The sequence below is a fragment of the Cynocephalus volans genome, chromosome 9 (genome assembly GCF_027409185.1).
Source record: "Cynocephalus volans isolate mCynVol1 chromosome 9, mCynVol1.pri, whole genome shotgun sequence".
Classification (NCBI taxonomy): Eukaryota; Metazoa; Chordata; class Mammalia; order Dermoptera; family Cynocephalidae; genus Cynocephalus; species Cynocephalus volans.
Window position 1 is genome coordinate 130116998 of NC_084468.1, and position 7247 is coordinate 130124244.

The window sequence follows — 7247 nt, forward strand, 5'->3', positions numbered from 1 at the left end:
TGTGAAAGCTCAACAGCAGGAGAGGGTGAAACCGGGTAGCACTTGCATGAAAGCTGTCAAATATGTTTATCTAACTAAACTCAGAGCACAGGGACTCAAGACAGACCCTTACTAATAATGGATAATAATAACAGACAAGTAGCATTTCAATTTTGGATGCTGATGGAAAGATATGACTATACGAAATTTTTGTTTAATGTAATTCCAGGTAGAATAAAGTGAATAATGTAGTTCCAGGTAGAATAAAGTGAACAAAGCAGGATTCTGGGATGGGAGTGTAGATGCAAGCTGCATGGTCTGAATATTTGTGTTCCCCCAAAATCCAGATGTTAAAATCCTAACCCCTAAGGTGATATTATTAGGAGGTGGGGCCTTTGCGGAGGTGATTAGATATCATGAGGGCCGACTCCTCATGAATGGGATTAGTGCCCTTATAAAAGAGGCCTGAGGGAACTTGTCTTAGATTTCTACCATCTGAGAACACAGAGAAAAGGGGCCATTTATGAACCAGAAAGCGGCCCTCACCAGACACTAGATTTACCAGCACCTTGATCATGGACCTCCCAGTCTCTAGAACTGTGAGAAATAAATTCCTGTTGTGTTTATATGCCACCCTGTTTACGGTATTTTGTGACAGCAGTCCAAATGGACTAAAACATAAGCTAACCACGCAGTGGTTCTATGCATTATAGAACTGGCTCTGAACAAAATTAGAAGGATGAGATAGGAATGGGGTCTTACATATGAACTCTTAAGGTAGTTTCTGTGAGATATTAAGGATAAAGAAAATAAATGTGTTGGGGAAACACTACCACAGACAGAACTAAAAAAAGAGAACATCGGGCCGAGCCCGTGGCGCACTCGGTAGAGTGCTGCACTGGGAGCGCGGCGACGCTCCCGCCGCGGGTTCGGATCCTATATAGGAATGACCGGTGCACTCACTGGCTGAGTGCCGGTCACGAAAAAACGACAAAAAAAAAAAAAAAAAAAAAAAAAAAAGAGAACATCTCCAAGGAACAAAGCAGGTAAGATCTCAAAATAAAAGAGTTTAAAATTTTATTTAAAACAATGTCTAAAATTTAGTATCCTCAAGGCATGATTTTTTTGGTCTCATATACATAGAAATCACAAACTATAGTATGAGTAAACTTTACCTGCAGTGACTAACATCATCATAGTATCACTAAACTGATGAGTAATATCACATAACCACATCCTCAAGACTCACCTACATCAGCATTTCCTAATGTTATTTAATCACAGAATGCTTTAAGAATTAGAAAATGTTGATTGAACACCAACCTAGAAGATATTACACACACTTGATTAAGAGGAGACAGCAAAAAAATAAATGTTTCAAGAAAATGTCAAAATTGAATTCATAGGTTTGAGAAGGAATAAACATTGAATAAAATAACAAATTAAGTGTGAAAATGTTCTTAAATATTAGAGATATATAATAAAATATTTAGGGTAGAATGTCATGATATCTATAATTTACTTTTTTCTAAAGTCAATAAGTTTTTATTTGAGCAATGTCACATGTTGTGATTCCTTCCACTGCCTATCAAGTTCACCTCTAAAGCTTCGGTCAAGATTTATCTTCGAGATAGCCCTTTTTAAAAGAACTGATGCCTATCCACAGTTGTTCTTTCAACCCTACATACTAATATAAAACTAAGTTAACGTTTCTAGAGGTGGTCATACAGTGTCAAGAATTTGAGTTCTCAGGTTGACCAGTGAAGGAGTTTGGATGTGTTGTCCCCTCCAAAACTCATGTGGAAATCTGAGCCCCAATGTGGCAGTGTTGGAAACTGATTGAGCCATGGGGGTGGATCCCTCATGAATGGATTAGTGCTCTCCCTGGGGGGACTAATGAGTGAGTTCTCGCTCTATTAGTTGCTGTGAGAGCTGGTTATTTAAAGGACCCTGGCACCTCCTCTCTCTCTCTCTTGCTTCCTCTTGCCATGTGATCTGCTTGTACCTGCTGGCTGCCTGCCACTTTCTGCCATGAATAGAAGCAGCCTAAGGACCGCACCAGATGCAGCTGTCCCAGAATTATAAACCAAATAAACCTCTGTTCTTTGTAAATTACCCAGTCTCAGGTATTTCTGTTATAGCAACACAAAACGGACTAATACAACCAGTTAGCTTAGTTGGTTAGAGTGTGGTGCTGTTACCATCAGGGTCCAGGATTCAATCCCTGTACTGGGCAGCTGCCAAAAAAAAAAAAAGAATTAGAGTTCCGGAACCCACCTCCCTGAACTAGGCAAATCATTTTTGCAAGGCTCCAGAGATCTAGGTGTGCACTGTTGTCAGCGAGAATTTGAAATGTGGCAATCGATTAGAAAATCACATGTGGCTTGCATTGTATTTCTATTGGACAGCGTTCATCTAGGCAATGGATGTAAAACAAATAATTTAATAAAGGGTTAATAAATGTTCCCAAAAGGCTGATTACGAGCAAGGTAGCAGATAGAAATCCTAGTGGGAAGTTTATTTTATTGTCATGTCCACCACAAATGAGAAATTGCATTCTAAAAGCCTTGGTAATGACCATTATAATTTAAAATATTTCCTCAGAAATATATACCTTTTTGTAACACATAAAGCAAACTGTAAACATTTTTTTAAATTGTTCAAGCCCAAAGGGCAGTACATGAGGCAGCGAGTTGGAGTAGAGCTATGGAGCCTGGAATATAGTGGTGTGTGCTAAACTATCTGCAAAATGTCATTTCAGGCTATACAGTGCAAGTGTAGATGTTGTAAATTTTGTCCCCCAAAATTGTTTTGTTGAAGTCCTAACCCCCAGTACCTCAGAATGTGACAGTACTTGGAGATAATGCCGTAAAAGAGGGAACAGAGGTAAAATGCGTTCATATAGGTGGACCCTAATCCTTATAAGAAGAGGAGATTGGGATGCAGACACTTCCAGGACAGAGACATGTGCACTCAGAGAGGAAAGACGGTGTGAGGACACAGGGAGAAGACAGCCATCTTCAAGCCACAGAGAGAGGCCTCAGGAGAAGCCATACCTGCTGACACCCTGATCTTGGACTCGTAGCCTCCAGAAATGTGAGAAATAAGATTGTGTTATTTCAGCCATTCAGTCTGTGGTACTTTGTTATGGCAGTAGTAGCAAACTAACATAGATGTCCTCCCAAATATATTCAAATCATAAAGGTCATTAAGATTGTCTGATCTGTCCACCGTCCTTTAGGCAAGGCCACCTCTAAGTCTTCCAGTTAAGGGATGAAAAGAATGCCTTAGAAGAAAATCTGATGTCCACGGGAGAGGGCTGCATCACTGAGTTGATACAGTGAAAAGAGAAGTCTTTTTTAAAATTAATCAATCTATTTATTTATTCGTTTTTTCATTCTACGATGTTGCAGTGCAGTTGGGGGGAGAGGGGAGGGGGAGGGAAGGAAGAGGGAGGAGTGGGAGGAAGAGGAAGAGGCTAGCCCATGTCTGGCTCCTTTGCTGGCCTGGTTGCAGAGGACAGGAGGAGTGGCCAAGGCCCGGGCATGCTCCATTCTCGTTCAGGAGACCGGGGGACTTCCAACTGGGCTGGATGCAGATGTCAGAGCGGTGTGGCCAAGGCCTGAGGCCCACCCCCGCCCCAGCTCGGGAGTCCGGGGGGCTTCTGGTTCTCCTGGGTTTTATAAGTGCTCTTTGGTGGTGTCAGACCTTTACTGGTTAATATCAGAACTTTGTCTCAGATCTATGAGTTTTTTGTTTTTCTTTCAGTTCTGTTGTTGGTTGATTCCTTATTCCTACCACTTAAACTCTGCACTAGAACTAATTTGTTACATGTTGCTCACTTCTAAAGTGGGGGAACTTCTTGTGGGGACCAGTATTTGGGCTCTGTGGTTGAGATAAATTGCTGCTTTGCTGCTGATTCCCTGGGGAAGGCTTTTTGTGCAGCTCAGGTTTCAATTGTTGACATTTTAAGCACTTCCAGGTCTGGTGAGATCCTATACACCTGGGTTGTGTGGAAACTCTGATCTGGGCCTGAGTCTTTTCAGCAAACTGTGCCCCCTGCAGTTCTATATTCCTGACCAGTCTCCACTGAGTGGTCCTGTGCTGACTGGAGGGCAGATCAGCTGTCTATGCCCTAATGTTTCCCTGGTGGGCCTGTCCCCTCCATCCCCCACATTCCAAACACTTCCCTTGGGATGGGCAATGAGCCAGTCTCTTGTGATGACTCACTAGCCTCTGAGTGCCCCCTTTTTTCAGTTGTCTGTGGCTCCCACTCCTATGTGGGTCCATGGGAACCCTGTTAGTGGTTTTGCTGGCCTGGGGGCCACCACAGCCCTCTTCTCCCCTGCAGATTCCAGGCAACATAACACAAAGGGCACAGCAGCAGCTTTTGTCAGCTCTTACTCCATGTGCTCACCAGGGTCAGCCTTGAAGTGGCTGGGGCTCGAAATGGTTTGAATGGTCCTTTCTGAGCTCTAGTGGCCCCAGCTTGGCAGTCATTGCTTTTTAATAGTTGTATATTGGTCAACTGTGGGAAAGGTTGACACTGGCGACCATCTATTCCACCATCTTGATCAGAAGCTAAAAAGAGAATTCTGAAATCCAGATTCTGCATTCTCTGCAGCACAAACCCCATCGATTTCAGAACTATAGCCTTAGTTGCCAACTAATGATGAAAAAAATTTTGAAGTCTTCACTCCAGAAAAAATTCTTCACTAAACATAACTTAAGCGTAATCAATAAATATACTTTAAGAGCTAGAAGTCTCAATTATTGTTTTTTAATCTTAGAATTCAGATAAGATAATGGAAAACATCTTCAAAAACTTTTTAAATATAAATTCGGAATCAGAAAAAGTTATTGCTTCAAACTTTTCCTCATGATTTTATCTTACTACATCCTTGACCTCTATATAAAACTAGAAGTATGTTTTGTTTCTGAACAGAATTTCTTTTCCAAAAGTTATCAACAAGTCTTGAAAAAGCCTAATGTAGCACATGCTAATTACAGATGTTGATTTTCCTTAGACAAATAGAAAAACTAAAAACAGAATTACCATCTGATCCAGCAGTTCCACTCCTGGGTATATACCCAAAAGATTTAAAATCAGTTTGTTGAAGAGATGTCTGCACTCTCATGTTCATTGCAGTATTATTCACAATAGTCCACTTATGGAATCAACCTAGGTGTCCTAAGATAAACGGATAAAGAAATGTGGTATATATACACAATGGGATACCGTTCAGCCTTTAAAAAGAACAGAATTCTGTCATTTGCCACAACATGGATGGAACTGGAGAACATTATGCTAAGTAAAATAAGCCAGGCACAAAAGACAAATACTACATATTCTCACTTACACGTGGAATCTAAAACAATCGAACTCAGAGAAACACAGAGTAGAATAGTGGTTAGAAGGCTGGGGGGTGAGGCGGATGGGTCAAAGGGTACAAAATCTCAAAGGGTGATCGATCACAAAAAAAGTCAAAGGGTGTGGGGTTTTTTTAATTCTATTGCACAGCATGATAAATACAGTTAATAACAGAGTGTCGCACACTTCGAAATTGCAAAGGGTAAATTTTAAGTGTTCTCACAACAAGAAATGTTAAGTATTTGAGGTGATGAATATGTTTAATTATTCCACATTGCATTCACAAATCATAACATTACTTTTTACCTCATAAATTTATACATTATAAATTGTCAATTTACAGTAAAAATAAATAATAAATAAACTTAGCAAAAAAATGTTTACTCACTGCTGAGCAATGTTTTTGTATGTCTCCTTGCACTGTTTCTAATTACTAAGTTAATTTCGAATGTGTGTAAAGCAGGAGAGTGTGCCTAAAGGCTAGGCTTGACATTCTTTGGACAATGTCCCCCTCATCGCCCATCTCCATGGCCTGTCCTCGCTCTTCATTAGCTTTCTCCTCTCCTGACCACACATTCATCCCTGAAACTCTCTTCTTTCTTCTGCCACAGACACTGCCCTTCCCTGACTCTTTTTCCCAATGTTTCTGTCCCCTTTTGACAAGCCTCTAATCGTCGCTTATCCTAACTGAACGTTTTGTACAAAGCTCATCGTGGTCTCTTTGCCCTTTTCTTTTTCACAATCTGTTTCTAAATCAAATGCATCCAGCTCATGGCCTCAGTTACTAATTACAACGCTCTCATATTCTGAACCTGAAGTCCTCACCTAGACCAAGGCCTATAGCTCCATATGCCCCCAGTTACCACCCATCTCCACTTGAATGTTTTCAAACTATTTCAAAATTGAATTTCTCTCCTTCCCACATAAATTCTTCTTACCCCTCCAAACCTGGCCTCCCTTTCAAACTGCACTAATGAATTCACTGCCAATCTTCCTTACCCAGCCACTTTGTTTACATATTGACTGTGGCTCCTTTTGTGCTAAAACAGCAGAGTACAGTTTTCACAGAAACTAGATGATTCGCAAAACCAAACATATTTACTAGGCAGCCCTTTACAGAAAATGTTTCCTGACTCCCTATCTAGCAGATAACTCTGTCCTAAAACTTAGTGATTTGTTTTTAATCACTAACTTCTCATATCTCTTCCTCCCATTAGATTCTAGGCTTCTTTAGAATAGGGTCACGTCCTACTCATTTTTTTTTTTAATGTCTGTACCTAGCACAGCACCTAGTACACAGTAATTTATTTTTTAAAAAATTGATGAACTATTTTGAATTCCCTATAGGAAATTTTAGAGTCATCTTTTGATTCTTGCTACTTTATCCCCTGGATCCTATCTGCTCCCTCCCAAAAAATAATTCTTTGTTGTATTAGATCATTTGCAAAAATGGCTGCAATAATTTCTTCTCTCTTTCTATGTCCTTGGTTAGTCCCCTCTAACACTAACTCTGGACTTGAGCATGTTACTTGCTTTGGCTAATGAGATAATAGCAAACATGATGTAGATAGACACTTAAAGAGTACTTGGACACTGGGCTTGCTCTCCCTTGCTGCATGTGGAACTCTGATACCACCAGGTGGATGGGCCAAAGCTAGCCTGCTGGACGATGAAAGATATGGACCAGTTATCCCCTTACTCCAGCCAAGAGCTAGATATGCAAGAGGCCATCGAATGTTAGCTGACTGCAGATACATGAGGAAATCTTACTGCATGAAAGAGCCCAGACAAGACCAGGAAGAAAAAAAAAAAAAAAAGCCATCCAGCTGAGCCTATCCCAAATCATTGACTCACAAAATCATAAGCTAATAAACCACTGTTGTCTTAAGCCAAAATG

The 7247-nt window shown here is 40.6% G+C and overlaps 1 non-coding gene across 1 annotated transcript; it reads right to left on the bottom strand.

The window, feature by feature from the left end:
* Positions 1-2437: 2437 nt before the first annotated feature.
* LOC134386707 (small nucleolar RNA SNORA32) lies at positions 2438-2559 on the bottom strand. The gene has a single exon (XR_010024532.1). It is a non-coding gene; the product is annotated as a small nucleolar RNA SNORA32 (small nucleolar RNA).
* Between the last annotated feature and the right edge of the window lie 4688 nt (positions 2560-7247).